This window comes from Bombina bombina, chromosome 3, assembly GCF_027579735.1.
Source record: "Bombina bombina isolate aBomBom1 chromosome 3, aBomBom1.pri, whole genome shotgun sequence".
Taxonomy (NCBI): domain Eukaryota; kingdom Metazoa; phylum Chordata; class Amphibia; order Anura; family Bombinatoridae; genus Bombina; species Bombina bombina.
In genome coordinates, this window is record NC_069501.1 from 447151641 (window position 1) to 447166931 (window position 15291).

At 39.8% G+C, this 15291-nt stretch overlaps 1 protein-coding gene across 4 annotated transcripts in view; it reads right to left on the bottom strand.

Annotated features, from left to right (window-relative positions):
* LOC128653409 (membrane cofactor protein) overlaps nucleotides 1–15291 on the bottom strand; it is a 200444-nt gene that overhangs the window by 57118 nt on the left and 128035 nt on the right. The window lies entirely within an intron of this gene.

Genomic DNA, 15291 nt, shown 5'->3' on the forward strand with positions numbered 1-15291 from the left:
GTGTGTATATGTATGTATGTATATGTGTATTATGTATATGTGTATAAATGTATGTATGTATATGTGTATTATGTGTGTGTATATGTATGTATGTATATGTGTATTATGTATGTGTGCATAAATGTATGTATATGTGTATTATGTGTGTGTGTATATGTATGTATGTAAATGTGTATTATGTATATGTGTATTATGTATGTGCGTATAAATGTATGTATATGTGTATTATGTGTGTGTGTATTTGTATGTATATGTGTATTATGTATATGAGTATTATGTATGTGCGTATAAATGTATGTATATGTGTATTATGTGTGTGTGTATATGTATGTATGTATATGTGTATAAATGTATGTATATGTGTATTATGTGTGTGTGTGTGTATATGTATGTATATGTGTATTATGTGTGTGTATATGTATGTATGTATATGTGTATTATGTGTGTGTGTATATGTATGTATGTATATGTGTATTATGTGTGTGTATATATGTATGTATGTATATGTGTATTATGTATATGTGTATTATGTATGTGTGTATAAATGTATGTATATGTGTATTATGTGTGTGTATATATGTATGTATGTATATGTGTATTATGTATGTGTGTATAAATGTATGTATATGTGTATTATGTATGTGTGTGTATAAATGTATGTATATGTGTATTATGTATGTGTGTATAAATGTATGTATATGTGTATTATGTATGTGTGTGTATAAATGTATGTATATGTGTATTATGTATGTGTGTGTATAAATGTATGTATATGTGTATTATGTATGTGTGTATAAATGTATGTATATGTGTATTATGTGTGTGTGTATATGTATGTATGTATATGTGTATTAATGTATGTATATGTGTATTATGTGTGTGTATATGTATGTATGTATATGTGTATAAATGTATGTATATGTGTATTATGTATATGTGTATTATGTATATGTGTATTATGTATGTGTGTATAAATGTATGTATATGTGTATTATGTGTGTGTGTATATGTATGTATGTATATGTGTATAAATGTATGTATATGTGTATTATGTGTGTGTGTGTATATGTATGTATGTATAGGTGTATTATGTATATGTGTATTAAGTAAGTGTGTATAAATTTATGTATATGTGTATTATGTGTGTGTATATGTATGTATGTATGTATATGTGTATTATGTATATGTGTATAAATGTATGTATGTATATGTGTATTATGTGTGTGTGTATATGTATGTATGTAAATGTGTATTATGTATATGTGTATTATGTATGTGCGTATAAATGTATGTATATGTGTATTATGTGTGTGTGTATATGTATGTATATGTGTATTATGTATATGAGTATTATGTATGTGCGTATAAATTTATGTATATGTGTATTATGTGTGTGTGTATATGTATGTATGTATATGTGTATTATGTATATGTGTATAAATGTATGTATATGTGTATTATGTGTGTGTGTATATGTATGTGTGTATAAATGTATGTATATTTGTATTATGTATGTGTGTATAAATGTATTTTTGTATGTGTGTATAAATGTATGTATATTTGTATTATGTATGTGTGTATAAATGTATTTATGTATGTGTGTATAAATGTATGTATATGTATATAAATGTATATAAATGTGTATTATGTATGTGTGTATAAATGTATGTATATGTGTATTATGTACGTGTGTATAAATGTATGTATATGTGTATTATGTATGTGTGTATAAATGTATGTATAGGTGTATTATGTCTATGTGTGTATAAATGTATGTATATGTGTATTATGTCTATGTGTGTATAAATGTATGTATATGTGTATTATGTATTTGTGTATAAATGTATGTATATGTGTATTATGTCTATGTGTGTATAAATGTATGTATATGTGTATTATGTATGTGTGTATAAATTTATGTATATGTGTATTATGTATGTCTATATGTGTGTGTGTGTATAAATGCATGTGTGTGTGTGTGCCTGTATATATGTATATGTGTGTGTATGTATATATATATATATATATATATATATATATATATATATATATATATATATATATATATATATATATATTATTTGTTTTTCTTTTAATTAGGAGGCCCAGAAAAAGTTATTGCACCAGGGCCCTCTGTTTATTAGGTCCGCCAATGGGTAGATGGGCAGGATCCAGGTTTCACTGTACACATTATTGTGTGTGCTGTAACTAATCCAGCCTAACCACTTGCAGTACTAGATAGCAAGGGTAGGGGCATCCACAGACTCGAAGATCAACTTCCACCAAGCAAATCTATGTTATTTATTCAGTAATATTAGAAAATAGGTAGTGGATAAAATATAGCAGAGGTGATAATATTGTAGAAGCTATGTTGTTATACGGATAAAAAGCCAGTGCTCCCTATTAGCCACTAGAGTAGATGAAAACTATATATATATATATATATATATATATATATATATATATATATATATATATATATAATTTCCAAGAGCTATAAAGGTAAAAATAAGAAAAACAACTGTTAATTTTCAGTACAGTTGGCAATTCCTAGAAATATGATATATTGATTTATCTTTATGACTTCATATTAAAAGAACATGAAACCCAGAATTTTTCTTTCATGATTTACGCATAATTGTTAAGCAACTTTCCAGTTTACTTCTATTATTATTATGATTTGCTAAATTCTCTTGGAATCCTTTGTTGAACAGCAAACGTGGGTAGGAGCAGGAGCAGCAATACACTACTGGAAGGCAGCAGCTGATTGGTGGCTGCACATATGTCTCTTGTCATTGGCTCACTTAAAGGGAAATAAAAACAGAATTTATGCTTACCTGATAAATTACTTTCTCCAACGGTGTGTCCGGTCCACGGCGTCATCCTTACTTGTGGGATATTCTCTTCCCCAACAGGAAATGGCAAAGAGTCCCAGCAAAGCTGGTCACATGATCCCTCCTAGGTTCCGCCCACCCCAGTCATTCGACCGACGGACAAGAGGAAATATATATAGGAGAAATCATATGATACCGTGGTGACTGTAGTTAGAGAAAATAATTCATCAGACCTGATTAAAAAAAAACCAGGGCGGGCCGTGGACCGGACACACCGTTGGAGAAAGTAATTTATCAGGTAAGCATAAATTCTGTTTTCTCCAACATAGGTGTGTCCGGTCCACGGCGTCATCCTTACTTGTGGGAACCAATACCAAAGCTTTAGGACACGGATGAAGGGAGGGAGCAAATCAGGTCACCTAAATGGAAGGCACCACAGCTTGCAAAACCTTTCTCCCAAAAATAGCCTCCGAAGAAGCAAAAGTATCAAATTTGTAAAATTTGGCAAAAGTGTGCAGTGAAGACCAAGTCGCTGCCTTACATATCTGGTCAACAGAAGCCTCGTTCTTGAAGGCCCATGTGGAAGCCACAGCCCTAGTGGAGTGAGCTGTGATTTTTTCAGGAGGCTGCCGTCCGGCAGTCTCATAAGCCAATCGGATAATGCTTTTAAGCCAAAAGGAAAGAGAGGTAGAAGTCGCTTTTTGACCTCTCCTTTTACCAGAATAAACAACAAACAAGGAAGATGTTTGTCTGAAATCTTTAGTAGCCTCTAAATAGAACTTTAGAGCACGGACTACGTCCAAATTGTGTAACAAACGTTCCTTCTTTGAAACTGGATTCGGACACAAAGAAGGTACAACTATCTCCTGGTTAATATTTTTGTTGGTAACAACTTTCGGAAGAAAACCAGGCTTAGTACGCAAAACCACCTTATCTGCATGGAACACCAGATAGGACGGAGAACACTGCAGAGCAGATAACTCTGAAACTCTTCTAGCAGAAGAAATTGCAACCAAAAACAAAACTTTCCAAGATAATAACTTATAAGGTAGATAAGGTAGATAACTTAATATCTACGGAATGTAAGGGTTCAAACGGTAGCAAGGGTAGGGGCATCCACAGACTCGAAGATCAACTTCCACCAAGCAAATCTATGTTATTTATTCAGTAATATTAGAAAATAGGTAGTGGATAAAATATAGCAGAGGTGATAATATTGTAGAAGCTATGTTGTTATACGGATAAAAAGCCAGTGCTCCCTATTAGCCACTAGAGTAGATGAAAACTATATATATATATAATTTCCAAGAGCTATAAAGGTAAAAATAAGAAAAACAACTGTTAATTTTCAGTACAGTTGGCAATTCCTAGAAATATGATATATTGATTTATCTTTATGACTTCATATTAAAAGAACATGAAACCCAGAATTTTTCTTTCATGATTTACGCATAATTGTTAAGCAACTTTCCAGTTTACTTCTATTATTATTATGATTTGCTAAATTCTCTTGGAATCCTTTGTTGAACAGCAAACGTGGGTAGGAGCAGGAGCAGCAATACACTACTGGAAGGCAGCAGCTGATTGGTGGCTGCACATATGTCTCTTGTCATTGGCTCACTTAAAGGGACATAAAAACAGAATTTATGCTTACCTGATAAATTACTTTCTCCAACGGTGTGTCCGGTCCACGGCGTCATCCTTACTTGTGGGATATTCTCTTCCCCAACAGGAAATGGCAAAGAGTCCCAGCAAAGCTGGTCACATGATCCCTCCTAGGTTCCGCCCACCCCAGTCATTCGACCGACGGACAGGAGGAAATATATATAGGAGAAATCATATGATACCGTGGTGACTGTAGTTAGAGAAAATAATTCATCAGACCTGATTAAAAAAAAACCAGGGCGGGCCGTGGACCGGACACACCCTTGGAGAAAGTAATTTATCAGGTAAGCATAAATTCTGTTTTCTCCAACATAGGTGTGTCCGGTCCACGGCGTCATCCTTACTTGTGGGAACCAATACCAAAGCTTTAGGACACGGATGAAGGGAGGGAGCAAATCAGGTCACCTAAACGGAAGGCACCACAGCTTGCAAAACCTTTCTCCCAAAAATAGCCTCCGAAGAAGCAAAAGTATCAAATTTGTAAAATTTGGCAAAAGTGTGCAGTGAAGACCAAGTCGCTGCCTTACATATCTGGTCAACAGAAGCCTCGTTCTTGAAGGCCCATGTGGAAGCCACAGCCCTAGTGGAGTGAGCTGTGATTTTTTCAGGAGGCTGCCGTCCGGCAGTCTCATAAGCCAATCGGATAATGCTTTTAAGCCAAAAGGAAAGAGAGGTAGAAGTCGCTTTTTGACCTCTCCTTTTACCAGAATAAACAACAAACAAGGAAGATGTTTGTCTGAAATCTTTAGTAGCCTCTAAATAGAACTTTAGAGCACGGACTACGTCCAAATTGTGTAACAAACGTTCCTTCTTTGAAACTGGATTCGGACACAAAGAAGGTACAACTATCTCCTGGTTAATATTTTTGTTGGAAACAACTTTCGGAAGAAAACCAGGCTTAGTACGCAAAACCACCTTATCTGCATGGAACACCAGATAGGACGGAGAACACTGCAGAGCAGATAACTCTGAAACTCTTCTAGCAGAAGAAATTGCAACCAAAAACAAAACTTTCCAAGATAATAACTTAATATCTACGGAATGTAAGGGTTCAAACGGAACCCCTTGAAGAACTGAAAGAACTAGATTTAGACTCCAGGGGGGAGTCAAAGGTCTGTAAACAGGCTTGATTCTAACCAAAGCCTGAACAAATGCTTGAACATCTGGCACAGCTGCCAGCCTTTTGTGAAGTAAAACAGATAAAGCAGAGATCTGTCCCTTCAGAGAACTTGCAGATAATCCTTTCTCCAAACCTTCTTGTAGAAAGGATAGAATCTTAGGAATTTTTATCTTGTTCCATGGGAATCCTTTAGATTCACACCAACAGATATATTTTTTCCATATTTTATGGTAAATTTTTCTAGTTACAGGCTTTCTAGCCTGAATCAGAGTATCTATTACAGAATCTGAAAACCCACGCTTTGATAAAATCAAGCGTTCAATCTCCAAGCCGTCAGCTGGAGGGAAGCCAGATTCGGATGTTCGAATGGACCTTGAACAAGAAGGTCCTGTCTCAAAGGTAGCTTCCATGGTGGAGCCGATGACATATTCACCAGGTCTGCATACCAAGTCCTGCGTGGCCACGCAGGAGCTATCAAGATCACCGAAGCCCTCTCCTGATTGATCCTGGCTACCAGCCTGGGAATGAGAGGAAACGGTGGAAATACATAAGCTAGGTTGAAGGTCCAAGGTGCTACTAGTGCATCTACTAGAGTCGCCTTGGGATCCCTGGATCTGGACCCGTAGCAAGGAACCTTGAAGTTCTGACGAGACGCCATCAGATCCATGTCTGGAATGCCCCATAATTGAGTTATTTGGGCAAAGATTTCCGGATGGAGTTCCCACTCCCCCGGATGGAATGTCTGACGACTCAGAAAATCCGCTTCCCAATTTTCCACTCCTGGGATGTGGATTGCAGAAAAGTGGCAGGAGTGATCCTCCGCCCATTGAATTATCTTGGTCACTTCTTTCATCGCCAGGGAACTCCTTGTTCCCCCCTGATGGTTGATATATGCAACAGTCGTCATGTTGTCTGATTGAAACCTTATGAATTTGGCCTTTGCTAGTTGAGGCCAAGCTTTGAGAGCATTGAATATCGCTCTCAGTTCCAGAATGTTTATCGGGAGAAGAGATTCTTCCCGAGACCATAGACCCTGAGCTTTCAGGGGTTCCCAGACCGTGCCCCAGCCCACCAGACTGGCGTCGGTCGTGACAATGACCCACTCTGGTCTGCGGAAGCTCATTCCCTGTGACAGATTGTCCAGGGTCAGCCACCAACGGAGTGAATCTCTGGTCTTTTGATCTACTTGAATCGTCGGAGACAAGTCTGTATAATCCCCATTCCACTGTCTGAGCATGCACAGTTGTAATGGCCTTAGATGAATTCGTGCAAAAGGAACTATGTCCATTGCTGCAACCATCAAACCTATTACTTCCATGCACTGCGCTATGGAAGGACGAAGAACAGAATTAAGTACTTGACAAGAGCTTAGAATTTTTGATTTTCTGACCTCTGTCAGAAAAATCCTCATTTCTAAGGAATCTATTATTGTTCCCAGGAAGGGAACTCTTGTTGACGGGGACAGAGAACTTTTTTCTTTGTTCACCTTCCATCCGTGAGATCTGAGAAAGGCTAGGACGATGTCCGTATGAGCCTTTGCTTTTGACAGAGACGACGCTTGAATCAGGATGTCGTCCAAGTAAGGTACTACTGCAATGCCCCTTGGTCTTAGCACCGCTAGAAGGGACCCTAGTACCTTTGTGAAAATCCTTGGAGCAGTGGCTAATCCGAATGGAAGTGCCACAAACTGGTAATGCTTGTCCAGAAAAGCGAACCTTAGGAACTGATGATGTTCCTTGTGGATAGGAATATGTAGGTACGCATCCTTTAAATCCACGGTAGTCATAAATTGATTTTCCTGGATAGTAGGTAGAATCGTTCGAATAGTTTCCATTTTGAACGATGGAACCCTGAGAAATTTGTTTAGGATCTTGAGATCCAAAATTGGTCTGAATGTTCCCTCCTTTTTGGGAACTATGAACAGGTTGGAATAAAAACCCATCCCTTGTTCTCTTATTGGAACAGGATGAATCACTCCCATCTTTAACAGGTCTTCTACACAATGTAAGAATGCCTGTCTTTTTATTTGGTTTGAAGATAATTGAGACCTGTGGAACCTTCCCCTTGGGGGTAGTTCCTTGAATTCCAGGAGATAACCTTGAGAAACTATTTCTAGCGCCCAAGGATCCTGAACATCTCTTGCCCAAGCCTGAGCAAAGAGAGAAAGTCTGCCCCCCACCAGATCCGGTCCCGGATCGGGGGCCAACCCTTCATGCTGTTTTGGTAGCAGTGGTAGGCTTCTTGGCCTGCTTACCCTTGTTCCAGCCTTGCATTGGTCTCCAGGCTGGTTTGGGTTGTAAAGTATTACCCTCTTGCTTAGAGGATGTAGAATTAGAGGCTGGTCCGTTTCTGCGAAAGGGACGAAAATTAGGCTTATTCTTAGCCTTAAAAGACCTATCCTGTGGGAGGGCGTGGCCCTTTCCCCCAGTGATGTCTGAAATAATCTCTTTCAAATCAGGTCCAAACAATGTTTTACCCTTGAAAGGGATGTTAAGCAATTTTGTCTTGGAAGACACATCCGCTGACCAAGACTTTAGCCAAAGCACTCTGCGCGCCACGACAGCAAACCCTGAATTTTTCGCCGCTAATCTAGCTAATTGCAAAGCGGCATCTAAAATAAAAGAGTTAGCCAATTTAAGTGCTTGAACTCTGTCCATAACCTCCTCATACGAAGATTCTTTATTGAGCGATTTTTCTAGTTCCTCGAACCAGAAACACGCTGCCGTAGTGACAGGAACAATGCATGAAATTGGTTGTAGAAGGTAACCTTGCTGAACAAAAATCTTTTTAAGCAAACCCTCTAATTTTTTATCCATAGGATCTTTGAAAGCACAACTATCTTCGATAGGAATAGTAGTGCGTTTGTTTAGGGTAGAAACCGCCCCCTCGACCTTAGGGACTGTCTGCCATAAGTCCTTTCTGGGGTCGACTATAGGAAATAATTTCTTAAATATAGGGGGGGGAACAAAAGGTATGCCGGGCCTTTCCCACTCTTTATTTACTATGTCCGCCACCCGCTTGGGTATAGGAAAAGCATCGGGGGGCACCGGAACCTCTAGGAACTTGTCCATCTTACATAATTTCTCTGGAATGACCAAATTGTCACAATCATCCAGAGTAGATAAAACCTCCTTAAGCAGTGCGCGGAGATGTTCTAATTTAAATTTCAGGTTCAGCTTGTTGAGAAATTTTTCCTGACTCTGAAATTTCTCCCTCAGACAAAACCTCCCTCATGGCCCCTTCAGATTGGTGTGAGGGTATGTAAGAACAGTTATCATCAGCGTCCTCTTGCTCTTCAGTGTTTAAAACAGAGCAATCACGCTTTCTCTAATAAGTAGGCATTTTGGATAAAATGTTTGCTATAGAGTTATCCATTACAGACGTTAATTGTTGCATGGTAATAAGAATTGGCGCACTAGATGTACTAGGGGCCTCTTGTGTGGGCAAAACTGGTGTAGACACAGAAGGGGATGATGTAGTATCATGTTTACTCCCCTCATTTGAGGAATCATCTTGGGCAATATCATTATCTGTGGCACTACTGTCCTTACTTTGTTTGGACACTATGGCACAATTATCACATAAATTTAAATGGGGAGACACCTTGGCTTTCATACATATAGAACATAGCTTATCTGATGGTACAGACATGTTAAACAGGCTTAAACTTGTCAACAAAGCACAAAAAACGTTTTAAATAAAAACCGTTACTGTCACTTTAAATTTCAAACTGAACACACTTTATTACTGAATATGTGAAAAAGTATGAAGGAATTGTTCAAAATTCACCAAAATTTCAGCACAGTGTCTTAAAGCCTTAAAAGTATTGCACACCAAATTTCAGAGCTTTAACCCTTAAATTAACGGAACCGGAGCCGTTTTTACATTTAACCCCTATACAGTCCCAGCTATATGCTTTGCTGAGACCCAACCAAGCCCAGAGGGGAATACGATACCAAATGATGCCTTCTATATGCTTTTTCAGTGATTCTTAGCTCCTCACACATGCATCTGCATGCCTTGCTCTCCAAAAACAACTGCGCATTAGTGGCGCGAAAATGAGGCTCTGTCTATAACTAGAAAAGGCCCCCATCTGAAAAAGGTGTCCAACACAGTGCCTGCCGTTTTTTTAAACAATCCCCAAGATTATAATGACCATAAACAGTTAGAATCTGCAAAATATGCCTAGCAAAGCAATCGTTTTAGCCCAGAAAAATGTCTACCAGTTTTTTAAGCCCTTATGAAGCCCTTTATTCTTTTATTAAACTAAGAAAATGGCTTACCGGTCCCCATAAGGGGAAATGACAGCCCACTAGCATTACAAAGTCTTGTTAGAAATATGGCCAGTCATACCTTAAGCAGAAAAAGTCTGCAACTGTTTCCCCCAACTGAAGTTACTTAATCTCAACAGTCCTGTGTGGAAACAGCAATCGATTTTAGTAACGTCTGCTAAAATCATCTTCCTCTTACAAACAGAAATCTTCCTCTTTTTTCTGTTTCAGAGTAAATAGTACATACCAGCACTATTTTAAAATAACAAACACTTGATTGAAGAATAAAAACTACATTTAAACACCAAAAAACTCTTAACCATCTCCGTGGAGATGTTGCCTGTGCAACGGCAAAGAGAATGACTGGGGTGGGCGGAGCCTAGGAGGGATCATGTGACCAGCTTTGCTGGGACTCTTTGCCATTTCCTGTTGGGGAAGAGAATATCCCACAAGTAAGGATGACGCCGTGGACCGGACACACCTATGTTGGAGAAACCCACATTTTTTATTTCATGATTTAGAAAGAGAATGCACTTTTCAACATCTTTCTAATTTACTTCTATTATCTAATTTGTTTTATTCTCTTGATATTCTTTGCTGAAAAGCATATCTAGATATGCTCAGTAGCTGCCGATTGGTTGCTGCACATAGAAGCCTCGTGTGATTGGCTCACCCATCTGAATCATGAAAGAAAGATTTTGGGTTTAGTGGCCCTTTAATGTATTCAGCTACCTCCCAGTAGTGCATTGCCCCATCCTTAAACAAAGTATACAAAGAGAATGAAGTAAATGTGATGACAATTGTATGCTCTATCTGAATCATGAAGGAACATTTTTCAGTTTCATGTCCCTTTAACAAAAAACTATATACTATATGCTTATATTAAAGGGACAAAGAACGTACAAAAAGAACATGCTTTATGTTAGAGCATTTAATTATTACACTGGTGCTTGTATACACCTATTTGTTTAACTCTGCAAAAGGGTCAAACTGATAGTCATCTCCAGAGCAACAAAACACTATTGGAACTTAACTAAAAACATATGGTGAGCCAATGACAAGTAGCATATGTGTGTGTGACCTCCAATCACCAGTTAGCTTCCAGTAGTGCATTGCTGCTCCTGGATACAAAGAGAACAATGTAAATTTAATTACTCGTAGTACATTAATATATGCTCTTTCAGAACTACAATTCTTTATTTTTAAAGGGACAGTCTACTCCAGAAATGTTATTGTTTAAAAAGATAGATCATCCCTTTATTGTGGACGGATAAGCTCCAAATCCCACAGGACCACCACCACTAGGGTTCAGGATTCCCCCCTCCCTGGTATAAGGTAAGACTCAGGGAGAGGGGAATACATTTTTGCTTAGTTTTTTTTTTTAGTACACCAATACAGCCCCTATCCCCTCACTTCAGCCTCTATCCCCCCACTACAACCCCTATCCCCACACTAAATCCCCTATCCCCACACTACAGTCCCTATACCCCACTTTAGCCCTATACCCTCAACACAGCTCCTATCCCCCAATACAGCTCAGATCTCTGACAGCATCAGAACAAGGCTTCCATTGGAGCCTATGGAAGCACGTTCACGTGAGAGCAATGTCAACGTAAACTTGTGCTGCTATTACACAGTGGAGCGAAAATATCGCTTTTATGAAAGCAAAATTTAGCACTCCACTTGTAATCTGGCACTAAGCATCTAGCAGTTAAAACTAACAGAAGGCCTAGTCTCCGAGTTAGAAGACTTTAATGTTTCTCATACAAGGAAGGTAGAAGACTTGACACACCAAAATCAAATTTTGTATCAACGCTTAGAAGACCTAGAGAATAAGACCAGGCGGAATAATGTCCGCCTATTAGGCCTGCCTGAGACGGTTAAGCCATCTGACATCATACACTTTATTGAACATGACCTAGCATCTTTATTAGGTATTGCTTCGGGCACTATGAGAGGCAGTGTTGAAAGGGCGCACAGGGTAGGGCCAGAAAGACAAAATCCCAGAGAGGGCCAACCCCCCAGACAAGTGATGATAAAATTCTTACATTTTCAGGTAAAAGTGCAGGTATTGCGAGCGTACCGTAGACTTCCCTCCTTGATGTATGACAACTCAAAACTCCTACTTTTTCAGGACTATTCTGCCGAGTTGATGAAAAAGAGGAGGGAATTTTCTGCGATATGCTCGTCCCTTAATAGGGAGGGACGAAAAGGTGTATCTGCTATACCCTGCGAGGTTAAAATTGCTAACTGACAATGGCCCTAGATTCTTTGACTCTCCTGCAGAGGCTCAGGCCTTTCTGGGGGAGGGTCAGAGACGGTCTGGTACTCCTCGCAGGGAGGCCCTACAGGCTGACCCCGACTGAAACCAGATATAAGTAGCTGAGAGTCACAGTACATGAATATAGTGTTAATGGGTTATATCACATTTACAATCTGTTTTATAAATGTGATTTGGTATACTGCCCTGTGTAACATTCAAGAACACACTGAGGTAATACAAAGCAAAAGGATTTACTCCTTTGGTGGTGCTCTGTTGTTACATTCATGGCAATATCCTATGTTTACTGACTTGCAGCTGGCAGGGAATTTAACTGTTTGGATACTTTTTCTTTTTGTGTATTTGCTCTTATTTGAGTTACTGTTACTTCTGGGTATCAATGAGAGACGCAGAATAGTTGAGTGGGGTCTGCTAGTCAGAGACCTGCAGAAGGGAGGGAACCTGTTTGTTTATGCATTTGTAGAGCCCAAACATTTACACTTATTAGAATCTAAAAGGATTTTGATGATTAAAGTGCCTGTATTATTTGAGCAACGGCTCTCATGTAAACTACTTCTTTTAGCATCTGTTAATATAAAAACTAGATTGAATACATGGAACACGCTTAGCACTTGTAAAATGATGTGGAACGATTTGTTGCTAGAATTTGTATATACCTTAATGCAACTGTCATTCTTACTCTTGGCACTTGGTCTCATGCTGATTTGGCAGGTAGTCTACTACGGATGCACGGGCCGGACCCCGGGCCGCCGCATAAACCATGATAGGATATATCGTCCTTTAATTTTGCTTCCACTTCTGCAGGAGACAGTGGGTGGTCCCGCTGCGTGGAGGATGGGGCAGCCCGGATATCTCGCTGACAGCTGCATCAGCCACTGTTCACCAAGACTGCCAACCTGTTCGACTTTTTACTTGTTGTTGTTGTTTTGTTCATATGCTGTTATTTCTAACAACTTTTTTTCTTTGCCGTGGGGAATGGCGGGCCACGGTCCTTGGAGACTGTGCTTTTTTTCAATCTGGACCCTTTTTTTTTTTTTCTCCTTTCTCTCAAAAAACTTTACCCCTTATTCAGTGGAAACACGTGAGGTCTCAAGCCTGTACCAAAGACCATTGGGCAACTGATGCATTGCATCAACATCCTTTAAAAATCTTTTTTCTTCTTTTTCAACATATGGATGGAATTAATTCACCAATGGTTGGATGCGTGCAGGCGACCCTCCCCACTGATGGGGCAGGTGCTGGTTTCAAAGGGGCATATATTATAAAAAAAAAAAAAAAAATTCTCCCCCTGGGCCCTCTCCCCTCTCCCCCCCCCTTATTCTGCAGATACAGTCCCGAAAACACATAATTCGAAAGGGAGATATAGATGGTAGTTAGGTTTATCTCCTGAAACGTGGGTGGAATCCACTCGCCCATTAAGAGAAAAACTATACTCACGCACTTACGTAGGATACACACTGATGTGGCCCTATTGCAGGAGACGCACCTGACTGACGCGGAGCACGAGAAGCTAAAAGCAGACTGGGTGGGTAGTGTTGCATTTGTTTCACACACTAGCTCTAGTAGAGGACTAATTATCCTTTTCGGGAAAAAATCTGGCGTGGACATTCTCAGAACCCATAAGGACCCGGAGGGTCGTTACATAATAGTCCAAATTAAAATGGGCGCGCAGCGCTACACTTTATGTAATTTGTATGCCCCCAACCAAAAAGGCGCAGGCTTTTGGGCCCAACTAACTAGAGTACTAACACCATACTTAGATACAAAGATTATACTGGGGGGGGGGGGACTTCAACCTTGCACCTGATCAAATGTGTGATAGGATGCGAGCCCCGGGACTCCCTCCAGAAGGAGCTCGGCCTAAATACTTGGGGCGATTTGAGAAGAAGATTTTTTCTAACCTAGAAAAAGAATTGGGACTGTGCGATATATGGCGACTGCGACACCCAGAGGGCAGAGACTACTCCTGTATCTCCAAAGCCAAGGCGTCCTTGTCAAGGATAGACCTTTTTATGATTTCTGAATTGGTTATATCGCTGGTCCAACAAGCCAAGATACATGATATCCTAGTATCGGACCACGCACCGGTTGAGCTTGCACTCCACTTCCGCAGGGGTCCTGCTAATAGAAACACATTGAGATTCCCAAGCTACTTAATTAACTCGGTGCCTTTCAAACAGTTCCTGGTACACTCCTGGAATGATTTCTACACTGACAATTTGGCTCACGCTGGCAATCCCCAACTTATGTGGGAAACAGCTAAAGTGGTGTTGGCAGGTAACATCATTTCATACCTGGCTGACCTTCGGCGTAAAACCCAGCTTCGTTATATCACACTGGAAAAAAACCTGGTGCTGGCTTATAGTAGTTACTGCAAAACTAAAACTAGAGAGCTGTATGATGAATATGTCGCCGCTAAAGAAAATTTAGATGCATTTGTGTCCCAACAGGCAGCGTCAGGGTTGATCAAAACTGCAGCCAAATTTTATAGATTTGGGAACCGATCTGGGAAGCTATTGGCCTCTCTAACCAAAGCCTGCACAGCAAAAAAGGATGTAGCCTCCTTACGGTATAGAGGGAAGGTGCATACCACGCCTATGGATATTGCCAGAGGGTTTGCAGAGTATTATGCAGAACTATATACAAAACAACCGGGGTGCTCGCCCGAGGTGCAGAATTCCTTTTGGTCCACTGTGAATCTTCCGCGGCTTAGCCAGGATCAGATAGACCAACTGAACTCCCCCATAACGGCGGAGGAAGTCGATAGAGCAATACAAAACATGGTGCTGGGTAAGACACCGGGACCGGATGGCCTACCGGTGGAATTCTATCGGTTATTACAACCCAATATAGCCGCAATTCTGCTGGAGATGTATAATGGATACTTCCAGAATGAACTCATACCATCATCGACTTTCTCGGCAGCGCATATTACTCTTATCCCTAAGCCGGGGAAGGACCAATCTTTACCTGAATCGTACCGACCCATCTCGCTACTGAACGCTGACTATAAGATATTTATGGCAGTGTTAGCGGCCCGATTAAAGATCCTATTACCATCCCTTCTGCACCCAGATCAAACCGGCTTTGTATACCAGCGATCATCGGTGGTTAACTTGC